The 18,558-nt window shown below is 39.1% G+C and overlaps 2 protein-coding genes across 38 annotated transcripts in view; one reads left to right on the top strand and one right to left on the bottom strand.

The window, feature by feature from the left end:
- The window catches only part of MACROD2 (mono-ADP ribosylhydrolase 2), a 1,919,734-nt gene that overhangs the window by 1,710,674 nt on the left and 190,502 nt on the right, over window positions 1-18,558 (top strand). The gene's annotated exons all lie outside the window — the stretch shown is intronic.
- LOC144297911 (uncharacterized) overlaps window positions 1-18,558 on the bottom strand; it is a 147,887-nt gene that overhangs the window by 111,209 nt on the left and 18,120 nt on the right. For 8 of the 34 annotated variants that reach the window (XR_013364815.1, XR_013364814.1, XR_013364820.1 and 5 more), the window contains one exon: window positions 3,691-3,797. The exons of the other annotated variants lie outside the window; for them this stretch is intronic. The gene's annotated coding sequence lies outside the window, so the exon portion shown is untranslated. The remainder of the gene's footprint in view (window positions 1-3,690; window positions 3,798-18,558) is intronic. 34 annotated transcript variants of the gene reach the window in all.

The following is an 18,558-nucleotide window of genomic DNA, read 5'->3' as shown; positions in this document are numbered from 1 at the left end:
TCCTTGTAGAGAAACGTGGACTTCAGAACAGAATGAAACAAACCCAACATCATCCATGAAGATCATTCAATCATAAATTACATTAAATGCTAATTGTCATCTCTTGGCCCCACCCCTGTGACCAAAAGGCTGTGCTAAAGATGCAATTTGAAGATTCTCAAGTAGACTCCAGTTGGTTGCTTTTGTTGGGGGGCAGTGCAGAGATTTATTCAATGTGTCAGATTGTTGAGAACTCATCTTTGATCCTCTTTAAATTTGATTCCACTTGCAACAAAGCTGTTCATTCACTTTTTCTTTCTTTCTTTCTTTCTTTCTTTCTTTCTTTCTTTCTTTCTTTCTTTTCTTTCTTTCTTTCTTTCTTCTTTCTCTTTCTCTTTCTTTCTTTCTTCTTTCTTTCTTCTTCTTCTTTTTCTTTCTTTCTTTCTTTCTTTCTTTCTTTCTTTCTTTCTTTCTTTCTTTCTTTCTTTCTTTCTTTCTTTCTTCTTCCTCTCAAAAACCATTTGCAGAGTGGCAGACATTCAGAGAAGGAGATCCCCATGGTCACACATCCAAGTTCCTTTGTTTGAGAGTGGTGCACAATGGGCATGGATAAGTGAATGAAAGGTGACAAAGTGATAGGGTGACACACCCAGCTACACAAAGACAATGTGAACATACAGAGCAGAGGTATCTAATACAGCCTCAAGAGGCATGGTTAAAGTGGAAGTTGAATCTTGAAGGACTATAAAAGGAAGAGATTTTGAAAGAAGGAACAAGAAAAAGACTTTCCAGACTCAGGGACTAGCATAGGCACAGCAATCAAGGCAAAAACACAGCATGTTCCAGAATCTGCAGGCACGTGTTTATGACTAGAAGGTAGGGTGGATTTTAAAGGACTGATGAAAGGTGCAAGGCAATTAAGGGCCTTGCATTCTCATGGGAGTGAGGATGATGGACAGCTATTTAAGGCCTACAGCACTTATTGCCATGGTGGACTCTATAGATAGAGATCATGCCACAGGAGAAAGTGTTTCTTGCTGATGCCTCCATTTTCCAAATGAAACCTTCTTAAATCAGTGGGAATCCATTGAGAATGAGAAGAGACATGCACAACAGAGAGTCTTCACTTAGGACTGTTGACATGGGCTAAGTAGGTGAAAGCCTCTGAGATTTCTGCAGGTCAGTTTGTGCCAGGGCAATTCCATTCTTCCATGAAGTCTCATCAATAGCAGGCCTGGTGTTAAGGTATAAAACCCCATGGCCAGGATTTTGTCTTTGTCCCAATAATATCTATTCATATAACATAGGTCCCTGAGGACCCGTAAGGCATTAAACCCTATGAACCCAGCCATTTGGCAAGAGAGTGGGTAAGCACTCAGTGACATAGAATAAAGAAAGGAAGTACCCCAAAATGTGAATGAAGACTCTAAAAGAGGAGCTTTTGCACAGGGACCTGGGAGGATCCCTCTGTTATGTGTGGACTTATGGCGGGGGGCGGGGGGGAGAAAGCAGTAATTCTGGGATCAGAGAAAACCAGGGCCTGAGTTGTTTGCTATTGGATATGGAATTCTCTGAGCCTCTGTTTTCTTAACTTAAAAGTTATATCATGAAAAGGACATAAAATAGCAGCCATCAAATGAGATCATGTATATCAAACCATTTACAAACCACAAAGTACTACATAAATTAAAGTGATTATCATCGCTGTGTTATAAATATTTAGGCATATGTACATACTTTGGAAGTTGTTTTCTTTCTTAGAATATTTCATACGTAGTAAGATAACATTTTTCCATTCAAGGAAGCACCTTTGTTGGGTTCTATGGTCTTCAGGTGTTTGGATTTAAAAGCTCGAAGTATTCCTATTATTTAGGACCAACATGAATTCATGATGGGAATTTTTGAAATATGAAGACAGTAAATGCTATTATAAGCCGAGGTCAACAACCATGAATACCATTCAAAAATATAATACCACCTCCCTGGATTTCAATGAGAATGATCCCATAGCTCCCCTGTGGGTTCTCTCATGGACCCTGATAACCACAGGTCACATAGACCCCGTTTGCAAAAACAGACTATGAGGCTGAGCTCTCTTATGTAACTTGATCAAAGTTGTATCCGGGGAGGGGTTGGCTCTGAATCTCTTAGACTGTTTCTGGGATTTGCTCTTCTGCCAGCTACAACTAAGGACATTTTCTTTGCCTTAGGCAAAGAGATATGTTTTTTTGCAAGAACTACCTGGAGGAAGCTGAATGCACGAAGAGTTAGGGCAGGGCCTGGAGGAGGATCCTAAAGCTCACACAGCCCTCCCCTGGCTTGACCTGCCCTGATCCAGGGGTGACCTGCACCAGTTCTCCCTCCACTCACTGTGCCTTATACTCCACCCATCCCCTGCTCCATCCCCCTGTCTATCTCAGACCCTCCCAACACCCCCCCCCCCACCTCAGCTTTGAAGCCTCCTGTGGCTTCTGCTTTCACAACTTGATCAGTCTCTTCTCCCTTGACTTTGTTTGGACTATGCCCAGGATTCTGTCTTCCCCCTCCTGGTCTCAGGACCCCATGAGCAGCCCTAGCAGATGTGACCCAGTCACTGCTTAGACCCTGGCCTCTGTAGCACCAGGTGCTGGATGGCTAAGCCAGTCCCCAGGCTCTGGCCTTTATCCTGGAAGCAATCTGGCTAACGAAAAATAAAATCCGTCTCCAGGTGACCTATCCTCAATTCCTGATTTTGTGTGCCGATATGTTTGTGTTGTTTAGCAGGTCTTCACATAAAATGTTATCTAAATGTCACCCTGGGGTCTCTAGGGTTTATTGGACTTAATAAACCCCAGACTTAAACTGAGGCTGGAGCTGAGAATTCACATTAGTTCTGCCCACATGTGTGCTTTGTCGAAGCTACATGGTTTGATTTTAACCCAGTGGTTCAAAATGGAAAAAACTTCCAATACTGAGAATTCTGAGGTCACTGACCAAATGATACACAAAGGTAGGATTTAGTTTTCTTAGCAATCCTCCATGAGTTTTTACCTAGAAAACTGTGTGTGTGTGTGTGTGTGTGTGTGTGTGTGTGTGTGTGTAGCTTCTGAAGGAATGCCAAGCTAGAGATGAGAGAGGGAGGCTTCCTATGGGGAATCGAGAGTCTGGCCCTCTTAGTTGATGCTGTGATGTGCTGCCCAGATCCTGCCTTCAAGGCTAAAGGAGACAGCCAAATAGAGTGAGAGAGACCAAATATTAGCAACAGCAGGAATCCATTACCAGCCCTGGGATGGAAGGAACACAGGTGGCAGTGTTTGTTCCCATTCTAGAGGCCAGGCTCATCAGATAGGAACTGAGATCTTGAAGGGATGAGCTGTCCTGTTCAAGCTGGGATGACAGAAAAAGCACTGCCACTGCTAGAGATGCCCCTGAAAAAGGAAAAGAGGGAACAAGCACCCCAAGCTTTCTCCCCTCTTAAATTTCCAACCTCTGTCAGTGACTCCCATTGAGAAAATGTGACAGGAAACTCCAGGGCCAGGGTAACCAGGAGTCTGTGGATCCCTGAGATACAAAGCAAGATGGGAAATCGAGCTGAGGGCAAAGGGACAAATGACACCTACTAAATCAAATCTCGGAGTAGAGCCTGGGTTATGCATTTTCAGTAAGCTACCTAGATGATTCTTATGTAAACCAGCATTTTATAACCTTCCCATAACATGAAAAATTCCTTACTTTGTCAGGTTCTTGTAGACGCATGAGTTGAAACAACTAGTAGGTCATTAGTTCTGAGGGTAGGAAGATGTTGAGTTTTCTTGGCCTTCCCCTTTCTCTAATTTATTCTAACCAAATAAGATAAATAAAATACATAAAATAGATGAAAAATTTGCATTTAATAAAAATTTCTTCCTTTCTCACTGCCCCTTAGGAATCATTAAAAGTGAACCACTGAAATGACATTAGACAGTAATCCAAAATATACAGAAGTGAGGGGAATTTGTTTAAAATTACCTCCACAATGTAGTGCAACTATTTCCAGGACTCATTATTATCATTGTCTATAATTGATGGCTGAAAATAGAACCTCAAAGGAGAATAATGTCCAAAAATCACATTCATATGAATTGTGAACTGCGGAGACTAGGAGCATGTTAGCTGGATGTTCCAAGCACTTTGACTCTTTTCTCAATTCAGCTCTAGACTGTACTTAATTAACTTCCGTAAGGTTTTTAAACTGCCTCCCTTGTTTAGCACACATGGCAATCTGTATGTACAGCAATTTTTTATGTGTAGAAGGGTGTGGGAAGCCGATACAAATATTCTGATTTAATCCAGTGGAATTCTATGGAAAATGAGCTCAAGATGCTTTGGAGGTGGGGAGACCCTGTGCTGGCCTTAGTTGTTTCTAATGAAAGAGATTGCAGTGTGTCTCTGCGTGCTTTTGAGTTTATGTGTAACCAGGAAGGGAAAACAAGAATATGGAATGGGCATAGCAGAGAAAATGTAACCCTTTAAAATAGGGCTCCTGCTCTTTTATACAGAACAGAGATTTAGAGGAGTCAAGTACTTGATTCACCAACTTGAGCTGACTCATCTTTAATAGCCAATTTACTTTTTTAATATAAGAAATTAACATCATTATAAATAGATTCCTGTGTGGCTGTTCCCAGAATTTGTCTCATTAAAAACATAGATGGTTGATGATCGTTGCTGAGCCAATCATTCTCATCGCTGGTTCCATGGTCTGATACAAACTGAGGGGTGGCCAGCATGTGCAGCAAACTTAAAATTCTAGTGTCTCTCATCTCCAGATAACCTTGGGTAACCTCCACAGAGTCTCTGGTCTTTGAGTTCCTATTGCTATATTAAGATATTAATAACATTGCTATTTATTAATTCCAATTAATGTTCAAGTTATTACATGCAATTTATATATTAAAACAGTAATCATATCATTGTTATATAATTAAATACTAATGTTTTGATGGAAACACTAATTTTTAATACTAATTGTTATTTTGTCTGCTTGTAAGAAAAATTTTGTCCTCCCTATTTGAAGGATGAGGAAACTGAGGCTTAAAACAGTTAATTTGCTCAAAGGCAAACAACTAGTAGGATACTGAGCTGTAATTCAAGACAAGATCTGTCTTATACAGTAAAAACTAGCACTAGAGCTTTGCATATCCTCATTGCATAATCTGTGTGGTGGTAGTTAACATGCACTGCTGTTGCGAGAATTAAATAAATCTACCCAGTTCCTTGCAGGAGGCCTAGAGAATGCACGGGCAACAAGTGCCATTTTCTCTCCTTCCCCTTCACACTGTGTCAGTGTTTCTGCTGGGGTGAGTCTAAGATGTGCCCAGGACCCCAGGCCATTGAGCTGATCTAGCTGCAGCAACCCAGGTGGGAGAGACTGAGTGTCTGTACCTCCCACACGGGACTCCCAGGTGTCCTGTGGAATTGAGAAACTTGGGTTTTTGGTCTGTTTGCTGCAGAAGAAAACAGTGCTTCAACTCAATTGCTTTTAGCTTTCTCAAACTCAAAATAGACACCTAATAATAGTAATGCTTTGCTTTTTATATCATCATAAAGATTACAGAGCTCTTTTCTTTCTCTATGTGTGAGAGAATAAATGGAATTGAGGCAGATGTGAACCCCATTGACTAAGAAGCAGAGTTGGAAAGTATTTGCAGCAACAGACCCCGTATAATTGACATACCTGAAAACCTCCATTTTCTGCAAAAGTAATCTCATTATAACTAATTGGAGGTCAGTTTTATATAGAACTGAGTCTAGGAGTCCTTATCCATAGATTTTTTTCCTCTTTTACTCATATCAAGGCATGAACTTTTTGAAGAGATAAAATTCACCATATCAATCTACTGTGGAAGGGTTAGTGATATGTTGTTGCCCAGAAAAACATTCAGTTAACTGAATAAGTATTTTAGTTTTAAAATAGTTTCTATGATTTTATTATAACTTGCAATGCTTCTTTTATTCATGTTACAAATTGCTTTCAGGGAATACATGATGCATTTAAAGGGACTGACGGTCAATAGTTGCTGTGGAAAGTGATTTGTGGACTTAACCACTTAATGTGATCTGGCAATGGCCCCTTTGAGCTGATCAGTAAGAACAGCAATGCCAAATTATAGTAAACCTCAACAGTTTTCAAGGAAGCAATATGGCTCTAATTGAGTAGAAGCTTAGCTAGTAGACCACAGCTATTTCTTTGTAGAAGGTCCAGTTGTGTAGTAGAGAGATTGTGTCTATGATGATTGCCTTGGTAAATGAAAACCAGAAGGAAGGGGGGCCCCCTGCATGTCTATTCTTGAGTCAGAAATAAGGGGACTTGGCCTGCATTCAATAAGGATATCTGTTTTTCTTTGCAAAAATATAGTCTGTAGGCACCCATACACATATGTACTTGCTCTGTAGGATTCTCTTCACTAAGACTTAAGTTTTGATGGACAGGGTTCTATCATGAAGGAAAACCAAAACATTGAAGAAACCATTTTGAACCATTAAACAACATTAAATGGCCAGTGTTTCCCAACAGCATTTAACCATAGAAGCCTTTTTAATATTCATGGTGATTTCCTCTGTGGAACTTGCTTGAGTAATCTAGTCTTTCAACAGAGAGACAAAGTCTATGGGAGTAAGACACAGAAATCTTGTTGAATGGGATTTCTTTTCCTTTGTGTCAAGTGTGCTGGTCCCTCAATTTTTTCATTAGCCCACAGCCCACAGTCCTGTGGGCTCAAGTTGAGCTACCACTTGCCATTACAAAAACTCCTCGAGGTCTCTGATAAGTAGGCTTTGTGTTGTGCTTAGTTCCTGCCTGTCTTTTGGTCCATCATTCCACTAATCTGCTCTCTCTACCTTGCCATTCTGTACCCATTCCTTCTCAGATTACCACAGCCAATTTCTTTGAATTTCTGGAAACTTGGCTTGCTCAAAGCACTGATAAAACCATGTTATTAACTTATGTGTTGGTTTCTGAGCTGTTTCTGACTATAGACACCTTAGATTCCTCTTGGTTACAGAATCTCTGGTCTATCTCTGATGATGTGCAAAAAGGAAGACCCTTACAACCTGGCTGTTAGTCCCAGGACTCTATTTAGACTTCTTGCATTTGAGTCCTGTGTAACTTTTTTTGATACACACCTAGCTCATCACTAACTGCTTGGTTTCTCACTCTAATCCCAGAACCGGCAGTTCAAATTGAAAATGATCAGATATCTTAGAATCATCAGCCAATGAGCTTTTTGGACTATTGGTTGTTGAGTTTTGTTGCATTAAATGTGTCCTTCCTTCAGCCTCATAAATTTGTAGGACTACAAAGTTTGAGAAAAACTTGTATATAATATTTCATTAAATACCCCCAAGGATCTGCCCAGGTTAATTTTCTTGTCAAGGTTGGACAGTTTTCCTCACAGAATAGCAAGCCCATTGTTCTATAGAGCTGTGATACATTCTATGCTTTCTTTTTAATGTAGGAACACTGGGACTTATTCTTTTGTTTTAACTTAGCTACACTTAGACCTTTCTAATAAGGAACAAAGCAAACTATGAACAAAGAAGCAAGCAGTAGTCTTTAGTTCCTGAGAAATTATTTCACATTACAAAGGAAAAGAAGTTACTTTCATGCAAATGTCAATTTTTTTATTTTTCATCTTTCTACATAAAATGTTTAATGTTTCTATCTTGTGGAGCCCTTTTTTTACATCATTAGCAAATGTGATGCAAAAATTAAGCATCAGTTGAGCTTTTTCTGGATTACACACATTCTTACATTCTGTCTTCACATCATTATAACTTAACTTTGTGACTTATACTCGAAAGACAACTTTGGTGTCCATTTTACTTCATTATTCCTCAGCATTGTATTTCATCCACTTAGCTATTTCTGTGGCAATTTTGTTTTGATGAGAAGAGATTGCCCAGTGTAGCCACATCACAATAACTATGAGATAAAATCCAGTAGGCCCTGCTAGCTTTTGATGAGTTCTTGGATCCCATCCACACAAAAGAAGCATATGAAAATAAAAATGATTATTCATCAATTTGCATTCAAAATTGTCCTGATTTAAGGCAGATTGAACTTTTATTTTTTTATTTTTTATTTTTTTTAAAGATTTTATTTATTTATTCATGAGAGACACACAGAGAGAGAGAGAGAGGCAGAGACACAGGCAGAGGGAGAAGCAGGCTCCACACAGGGAGCCCAACCTGGGACTTGATCCTGGGTCTCCACCATCAGGCCCCAGGCTGAAGGTGGCGCCACACTGCTGGGCCACCCGGGCTGCCCAGATTGAACTTTTAAAATAAATCCATCAGGAAAATTGTGAACTTGCAGTCTGATTTTATTTGATAAAGCATTTGTAAAACTAAGAATGCTTCCCTAAAAGTCAGCTGTTGATGTAAGAAGTACAATGGCAAGGCTAGACAGTTTGGAGACTTGCTTTGGAGACTCAACACATACATATATATAAATATGTATGTTTTGTATATTTATATATACATGCACATACATACATGTTTATATATAAATATATTTATGGATGTGGCTATGGATATATGAGCTTTTGCCTAAATTATTTCCTGATGTGTTTAGGTGTAACATTCACCTCATTTCTTGTTTCAGCTTAAATCTCAAACGTTAGGGCAGACCTAATTTTTTGATATCTCATTCCACAAACAAGCTCCTTACAATATATGTCTCCATGAAGAGATGAAATAGAAGCATCTCTTGAGAAGAAGTAGAGCATTGGACTTAAGTACAAAACTATGGAACCAGATTGCCTAAATATCTCCTTTATCACATTGGTAGATTGAATTACTGGCTCCGAATCTAAACCACGCTTTGTATCTGCACCCTTGCTATTGTCTGAGTGAGGGGAAAAAAATATGTTCTTGTTCCTTGACTTTGGCTTCAACCATTTGGATTCTTTTAGCCAATGAAAAGACACAGGAAGTGATCCTTTGTCATTTCCAAGGCTCGGCCTTGAATGTTTTCACTCTCTCTTCTTAATAATTTTACTACTACCTTGAGAATACTCCCCAGGTAACTTGTTAGTCCAGAAAGGATAAGGAGAAATAGGTAAAGCCAAACTTAAGTATAGTTTTCTAGGACAAGCCATGAAAGACTTTAGAACATGGCAGATGTTACCTACATTGGCTAAATTGTAAGAGTCCACACAGACACACAGACAGACAGAAACACACACAGACACACACACACACACACACACACACACACACACACATATATACATGCACACATGCACACGAAGTCTGAAATTTTTGGTTTTGGCCTTAAAAAGAAAAGTAAATGTTTTTTTCAACAGAAAATATTCTGAATCCTGCTGAAATTTTAATCTATAAAAAATTTTCATAGCATCATAAAACCTCATATTTGTATTTTACTTTTAAGCTTCTCAAAGCATTCCATCCTTGTGATCTCATTTTATCCCCACATCATCCTGGTGAGGTAGAATGGCTTTATCTGCATTTTACATGTTGGCCTTGATCGTGGGGTGGACCACACAATGCTGTGAGCAGAGAATGAGCTGAGCAAAAGGTAATACGTGAGAACAGAAGGAATATGAAGGCAGAGGAAGATCAAAGATCCAGTGCCCGCAGGAATCTGAACAAAGTTTATCATCTTTTCAGGTGTTGGGATCCAGTCATGATGGGGGGGGGGGGGTTCAGTGTGAAAGGGGGAAGGCTTAGAATGATTATGGGAGACAGAGACAGTGGTCCTTGACTGCATTTTGTTGAACGTTTTTAAGGGAGAGGTAATTTGCAATGTGTCCACATGGACATCCAGCCCTAGAAAATTGAGATGGCAAAAATAAACGAGTGGGTTCCATTTTAACCCCATTATCTCCCAGAGTGCAGTAAGAATGGAGCTAAATTCAGGGAGAGAAAATAGGAAGCCAAGACAAGGGGGAAAGGAATTAAAACAAATTAGACAAGTGTGTTGAGCTTGATTAGGGGAGGAGGTTGAAAAGGTATTGTACATGAGAGACCCAAGAGAAGAGTAAATGAGATGAGGTGTCTGAAGCAAGACTCTTCCAGGGTTCCAGCTGCACACTCCCGCTCAAGAGTGATGCAGAAAGAGATTTGAGTCTTTCTTGATACCATCCCCAAGTATTAAGAACCACTGTCAGGGTGGGCTTATGGTTTACCAATTCCAGCAGGGCTAGATCTGCAGGTGCCTGGCACTCATTTGTGGTACCTAGGACATATACTGATAAAGACATCAAGAATTATAAATTTTGAGAGTAACTAAGCCCTTAGAAATTTCCAACGTAAGCCCCTTTATTTCAAAGGTGATAAAATAAATGGAGGCTTAAGGGAGTCTGTATTTTGTTAATAATCAAGACCCAGAACTGATGAGCCAAAAATCCAGATACTTTTAAAAACCAAAATTTACTCTTTTTTTGTTTGCACTTAGAAGACACCAAAAAAATTGGCCAATGTTAGTTTACTTCTTCTCAATTTCCCTTGTTCTCACAATAATGAAAATAATCCCCCAAAAGTATCATGTTGGTTGCCTTGCTGTTTTGAACATCAAATAATAATTCTTGTCATTATTCATTTTATTGCTTGTATAAAAGAAATGGATAGATGATAGATAGATAGATGATGATAGATGATAGATAGATGATAGATAGATAGATAGATAGATAGATAGATAGATAGATAGATAATAGATAGACAGATAGATAGACTTCCTGAAGTTGTATGGAACATGGAATACTCTCTATCTCTTCTGCGCTAGGAATTTGCTTTATCTCTCAAGAAATGAACATCTGGCCTTACTTAATAAGCTAGCTGATTTATTTTTGAATATTAAGATGGATTACCCAAAAGAATTTGATAAGAAATGAACTATATTCTAAAGCAGAGTTATTTGGACAGAAGACAGGAAACAGAAGACTAGATCTTAATCTCCACCCTTTTCTTCACCACCTGGTGGCCCTGAATTCACCATTTGAACTCTGTGCTACACTCACCTTATTTAGGAAATGGAGCCATTCATCACACCTCTTCTCTGGACACCACAAGTATAATAGTGAATTAAATGAGGTAATGGACATGAAATACACTCTGACACGGAAACAGAGTTTTATGCTGATGCCAACTGGCATTGTTATTATGCATTTATCATCACCGTTTCCTGATCCTTACCAACTGACTAGGTTAGAACAAGTTCAAAGAAGGCAGGGGCTCATTTCTGGAAGTTAACTCTAATTTGCTATTTAGGTAAAGTATGATTACTGCACTTCCTAAAAGTACAGAGTGAGCAGAATAACATTTTTCATGTGAACAGTTTATGCCAATTCATGTTCATGTGTTGGTACGGTTATTTTAATTCCACGTGATATTTTTCCTATAGTGCTTTTGCTTTTGAAACAGCATAATAAAGTGACTTCTGCTAAATAAATAGGCCTGTTTACAATAACTGATAGTTAAGTGAATTTATGCAGGAGGCATTTTGGTGTTGTGGACCAAATTAACTAGCTGAAAATCCATTAAATTCAAGGCTCCAGATGGATATTTAGGATAATTTCTAAAGTATAAATGTAAAAGTCATGGTAGAATTTTCTTTGGCATATGCATGGAATTTCTACCATGGGCCCATTTAAAAAATCAATATCATAATAATTACATCAAAGCAAAAATAACAAAACTTTATGTGCATGATCAAAAAGCTGCAACTGAAAAGTCCAGCCACTCCAGAAAAATGAAATATACGTAATTAGTATCTGCAATTTTCATTGCTCCCTGGCACCCCTGAATTTTAATGGCAAGTCATGCTGTAGCCTCTATGAATTAGACATCAGTAATGACTGTGGTTTTGTGGCATTAAAGGAGGAATATGAAGGGTGCTCTCTCACTATTCACCCATCTCCACTCCTGCTTTATATGCATAATCTCTACCCCACCCCTCACAATCCACTTCATTTGGGTATTCTCTCTTGCCAACGGCCAACTATCTCCCCATCTGCCTGCAGATATTTGAATGACAAAAATGTGCATTACTTAAAGAGAAAATTTTACATTGCTTAAGAGAAAACTATGAGTAGGACCAGAAACCTAGAACATATAGAAGTTTTGTTAGTGCTGCCAACAAAGGGACTGAGTCATTCAATGAACCAGTCACCAGGACTGCGTTTAGTGACATGATACAAAACCCTGCCAGGAGCCAATCTGCCAAAAGCATTATGAGAGACTCTAGGGTAGTATAATTACAAGGTCTATGTAGTCAGGAAGCTTATAACCCAGTTGGGAAACACAATGATCACATATCATCATCAGCTTATCAAACATCCCTCCTTCCTATTGGTCCCTGTAATTACTAGCATTCATTGAGCACTTGCTGTATGCTTAGCACTTCATACAGATCATTATTTATTCCTTGCAGCAGCCTGTGAGGTAGGTGAAAGCATAATCCCCATTTTACAGATATGAAAACTGAGCTTTAGTGAGGTTAAGTAACTTGCCCAGGGTTCTATAGCTAGTAAGTGGCAACAGCAGCATTTGTAAGCAGGTGCCGAGCCTACACTGTCTACCTGGCAGTGTGATATTTGTGTAAGGGCTTATCTCTTCTCTCAAGGAAAATCTTGAAAACAGGAAATTTCTGTCTTACATATCTCATGCCCTCCATAAACCCTGCCACTGTTTGCAGAATGAAAACATACCTTCCACGCAATATTTATTGAATGCCAGATCTATATTTAATACACAGTGATGATGTAAGAGGATCAGACAAATTACAAGGTAGTACCAAAAGGCATCACTAATGAACTAGGATACATGCCAGCAGCAGATTTTTTTATCAGAAATATGATGAAAAAGAGAAATTTTATGGAAATCATAAAAGTATGTTGCAAGAAAGTATTTTATGGAAACATCATCAAATAGTATTTTGATAATTACTAGAATGTTAGTAAGAGAGATCACACATAATGGCACTCAATTACAGTATAGACTAATTGGCTAGTGCAACTACGGTTCTCAAAGTCAAGGTTTGGGATGTGCTGGGTTGAATAGTGTCCCTCCAACGTTCACATCTATGTTGAATCTCAAAACGTGAACTTAGTTGGAATAGAATGTTGGCAGATATAATTAATTAAGATAAGCTCATACTGAGTTAGAATGGACCCTAAATACAATGACTGATGTTCACATAGGAAGACCATGTGAAGGCCATGTGAGGAAGTACTGACCAGGTGCATGGAAGTGTTCAGGGGTGAGGGATATTTGTTAACAATGTTGTTTCCTGGGCACCACTCCAAACCTACAAATCATAGTATCTATGAGGGAGATCAAGATTCATCATTTTTACTTGGAGATCTTATGCTTGAGGCTTGAAAACAATGACTTTTGGAGATCTGAAGATGTCTAAGACATAGTAATTCTCTCTACTGGGCATACTTCTTGGTCAATGGAGCTGAGTCATCTGAGGTCATTTAACAAGGGGTAACTTTAACTTGCAGCAAAAACCTGCTCTAAATGTGCAGAGAAGTGGATGCCATCGTGAATAGGGTAAATGTGTTAAGGATTCACAAATCTCATTTTGGTCCCCAACTTCAGGAGACAGTGAACACCCTAGAGGTGTTAAATAACATCTGCATGGTTTGTACACAGGCCAAACCAAACTTTGTTAAGAGTGACTGTACCATTTTATTCAGTTGTTCCTGTGAGATAATTATTTCACACACACCATCCCATTAAATATTCTAGACAACCCTCTGGTATCAGTCCATCACTCATCCTATTTCACTGACAAAAATATTGAGATGAGAGTAAACAGTCCACTGAAATGACAAAGTGAATACATAGCCAAATCCACATACAAAATCTGGACTGTCTGGATTTAAGATTCTTCCCTTTACTCTTTTCCATTCTACCATAGGCTCCAGAAGAGAGCATCTTGTTTGCAAAAGCCACATGGCTTTTCTGAAATTTAGCCTTGTTGATGCATGGAGTGAACTTGAAGTCATAGTGTAGACATGGCATCTTTTCTGAGGGCTTTGATTTTTCACAGACATTTAGGAAAAGAAACATTTTTTACTCTAACATAGGAACCAATGTATAATTGAGTAAAAGTTTAAAAAATGTATTATGTTTTTAAGATAAGAAGTGTACGTTTAAAGAAGTTTCACAATTGACCAGAATGTTTCAGGCCCTCATCGGCAAGCTGGGGCCAGGTAGGATCCCCATTTAGAACTGTCAACATTCTAGGCTACTTTATGGCTGATACTGAGAAGTAATCTCACAGACCTTCTCCCTGATTTTGCCCCACACTGAAGTGCCTGGAGTGACATGGACATGTTATTAGTTTGCTTTAATTACTTCTTTTCCATTGGGTTCTACCTCATTTTGCCTCTCTAGTATGTTCTGCAAAATGGAGGCATACCCAGAAATTTATTTACTTTATGGGGAGTAGTGATGTTCTTTAATCTGAGCACCCTGACTTTTATTTCTACTGCATTTCCCCAGTGGGTGGCAATGAAAGAGTTGTTTTAGTCCATTTTGGCAGAACAAAGTAATTTGCTGGTTAGGCACCAAGGGAAAAAAAAAGGTCTTTCCATTGCCCAGCACCATTGCAATCTTATGTAAGCCCATGACACATGCAGTCTAGAAAAATACGATTAACCATTTTAGACCCACTGGTTAGAGAGGCATGGCTAAAGGTCAGAGTTGCTGACTGGCATAGAAAACATAGAAGCTGCTGCGTGACTAGCCTTTATGGTAAAACTAATAAGGTAGCAGCAAGATCCTCAACATGGGGGTGGGGGTGGGGGGAATGCAATTCCCTAGAAACCAGGACCTTTGTCAAAGTCAACATTGTTGAAAGCTTTATGGCTTCTGCACATCCAGTTCCCCAAATATTTGACGCGACACTTGAGTACACTTTAAAATAATTTGTTTTCCAGAATATGTGTATATGTTGCACAGCTTGGAAATTAAATTAAATAGAAACAATAGAATCCCAGTTAAAGCTTTTCAATGAACACATCACCAGTGGGCCTTTCCAAATACTGCTTACATCTGTCCACAAAATCAAAATGTGACTCCCCTTTCCCAACCATCCCCCAAAGTATAACATAGAGAATTGGTTTGTTTTTAATGACTAAATCACCCAGTGACGTTCATAGAACAAATTCATGCTTCAGGTGGGAAGCTGAGTGTGAACCTCTGGCAACGTTATTTGAGGAATGTGTCTCTCTAAGCTATTGAGTCGGTTACTCTAAATTGTGTCAATATGCCAATTATGCCCATACATCTTTGTAATTTGTGCACTTCCTCTCCTTCCATGGTTGGAAGGATCATTATTGGATGCAGCATTGATGTGGATAGAGCATCATTTTCCTGCTGAAAATGCAAACAAGGCCTTTATTTTTACTGCTCTTAAATTTGACCTGTAACTGGCATTAGAAACATCAGTTAAAACCAAGAAACAGCCACTGCAGCATTTAGCATCACAGATGCTGGAGCAGGATCAAGTCGGGAAAATAGATTTTTAAAGGATTACAGCAGCAAACGTTACATAACAAGCCTCAGTATAACGGTGGGACATCTGTTGGCTATTTTCGGAAAGCCATCATTCTATCATCCTTATTAAAATAATCTTAGTGGATCCTTGCTTTTTTGTTCTTTTTTTTTTTTCATATGCCCCCCTCTCCTACAGTAATTAAAAAAGTTGATATGCAGTTGACATTTCTATATTCTAGTCTTATGTGCATTTTCCTTTGTTTTTGTTTTTGGTCAGTGGTTGTTTTCTCCTTTGTTATTGTTTTAATTGTCTTCTTTCATAGAAAAAAAAGTCTGTCTAGTAAGAAATTAGAATAATAATAGTTATTTTGCAAATAGTGTTCTGATTGCCCTGAGCTTCCACATATTAAACCAAATGCCTCCGAGTCCAATACAGAAGTATTCAGCAACTATTAGCCCTTTTACTTTACTTTCCCTGCCCCTGAGATTTTAATATTCATAATGGATTTGGTTTTAAAAAGGAGAGTTTAAAAGACTGAATTATACCTTAAGATTATAGTATTTAAAGGATAAATATTTTTGCAAGTTCAAATATCTTGATTTATGATTACCAACATCTATTTATCTATTGACCTACCTACTTGTATCATGCAAATGTATCAATATAGCAAACATGCTAGCATTATGTCACTAAGTCATGATTTTCTGGGACGTGAGATTACAATCCCCGTGAAGAGTATGGAACAGTGTGGAGTATGGAATAGTACTTGGAGGTGGGTATGGAATGGTACTTGGAGCCACCACCCAGCAGAGCCTGTCTTCCTGGAGGATCAGGAAAGATTGGGAGGAGAAATGCTGTTTTTATGTACACCCAAGCATGAACGTTTGACACAGTCCATTAAACAAAAGATCATGTGACAAAACTCAAGATTAAATACCATTTTGCAGAGGGCTCCTTGGGCACTAACCCAAGTCCCTGAGGGAGACTTAACAACCCTCAGGGGTTTTCTCTGATAAATATTTGAAGATAATTTATGGATAAGACCAATGGAAGTTGTGAGTTCGATATTCAAAATATAAAGTGTCTCTCAGCCTTTTTTAAACCTACCAAGGTGATGACAATGTGGTTTAGAAAGATGATGTGAAGAATGGATGTACCACAGAGGGGCAGAAGAGAGCAAAGGTAATTTCTTCCAGAAAGAGAGCTGGGGCCAACACTTATACCATTTTCTCAAATGGACTTTCTTTTTGAAGTCCCTGACTCAAGGAGTTGTAATCAGGTCATTGAAAGCCTACTGGCCTGGTGGAGCAGTATGATGGAAGCCTTCTGTACCTGAAGCTGACTACATCGGCTACTAGGTAGAAAGATGACTAAAGAGAAAGGTGATGCCTCCCCAGGGACTTACAGTCTAGTTGAGCACAAGTTCCTCTATCTGGCATTCAAAGAAATAGTTGAGATGAAGTAGCTACAAGTAGATACAAGTACAAAATAACAGTCCATGGTTTGGAGCTTATAGCTCTCTAAGAGAAGACAGTGACTGAGAGGAGATGAAACCCTCTTTCCTCCCTGCCTCTGTCTTTTATACCATCCACACAAACACCCCGCCACACATATACCCCCACCATATACACACACATCTCTGCTGCCAACACCCCCCACCCCCCGCCGAGGGGGCATTTTTTTGGATAGAACCACTTTGATTTGCTACTTCTTATTGTATGAGCCATGAACCTACAGAAAATTACTCAAGAGTGATTGTTCTCTTGGGCTTTGCTGTTGAACAAAAAGAGTCTTTCTTGCAGGAGTGGGAGGGGCACCAGCTTGAGAAAAACAGCTTTTGTCCTCACAAAATGCTCTTTCAGATGATATGTTAATGAGATTCCTTTGAACTATAAATGATATCTGCACGCGTGTCAGATGCTAATGGAAATGTTGAGAAAATGAGAATGCACACGATGGTTTGCATAGTTATGTGGTAGCCCTCATCCGTTAAGCATTGTGACCAGGCTTCAGAGCCACCTTGAGACTTGGAATAGCATTCCCATTTTTGAAAAGAGATATTTATTTTTAGGGTCATGATTTGTTGGCTTTATAAAGCACTGTCCGCCATAGGTAACCTCATAAGCAGCAATGAATGACAATTCTTCCTTGAAATTTTTAATTACTGTTGACAAAAAAAGAGTAATTACTAACTTTTGTAGCTGAACCACCTCTGCAGATGTTCTTAATCAAATAAAAGAAAAAGGAATCAGAGTGTTCTCAGAAGCCAGAGTATGAAATATACAATAGGGGATTGCAGCTGGGTTAGCTGGGTTGACATGAAGCTGCATGGGTGCTTGATAAACAATAGCTCCATCATTGGAAGGGTAATTTCATGTCACAGATGAAATTGTGAAGAAGAACTTTGAGTCAAAAGACCTATTTCTGGCACTTCCTTCTCAGTTGAAGGGTACTGAGGGCACCATGAGAGTCAGAGCAAAATGTGGGAAGGAGATCTAGACCTTTACTGAGAAGCTGATTTATATTAAATTAACCCTCGATCAGCTGGATACTGAGAAGATAAGTTGATATTTGACCAACTGGTTTCCCATTTTCTTCTTCATTTGGGTTTTCCCCACAGCACACCCTGAGACAAAGATTCGAGGGCAGGTAGATCATTTGCAGGTGAAGGAAGGGTAAAGAAGGTAAACAGGGCATGCAATCCAGTTACCACCCTGAGCAACCAGAATTTTATCCTCTTGGGGAACCCTGATCTTTCCCACCTGTGGGCAATGAAGCAGGGGTATTTAAGCATCAACTCCTGCCAGTCTTTGATCTAGAGGTGGTGGGTAGGAAGCATTAATTCTTCCAACTCCCAGATAACTAGATATGTGGTCAGAAGCTCCTAGCAGTAAGAAAACCTTCAGGCAAAGAAATTCAGATGCCTGGGCATTCTCTGGTTTCTACTACTAAGACCTCCTGAGAGGATATGGAAAGGGCACCACAGTGCCTGTCAACAACACCTCTCTTGACCACTTGGACTCACTTTATCTTTTTTTTTTCAATCTTACCTGTTAAGACCCATCTAAGTTACTTACCTCTTACACAAA

Source organism: Canis aureus, chromosome 26 (genome assembly GCF_053574225.1).
Source record: "Canis aureus isolate CA01 chromosome 26, VMU_Caureus_v.1.0, whole genome shotgun sequence".
NCBI classification, from domain to species: Eukaryota; Metazoa; Chordata; class Mammalia; order Carnivora; family Canidae; genus Canis; species Canis aureus.
Note: the sequence above shows the minus strand (reverse complement) of the source record. Positions and strands in the feature narration are given on the sequence as shown.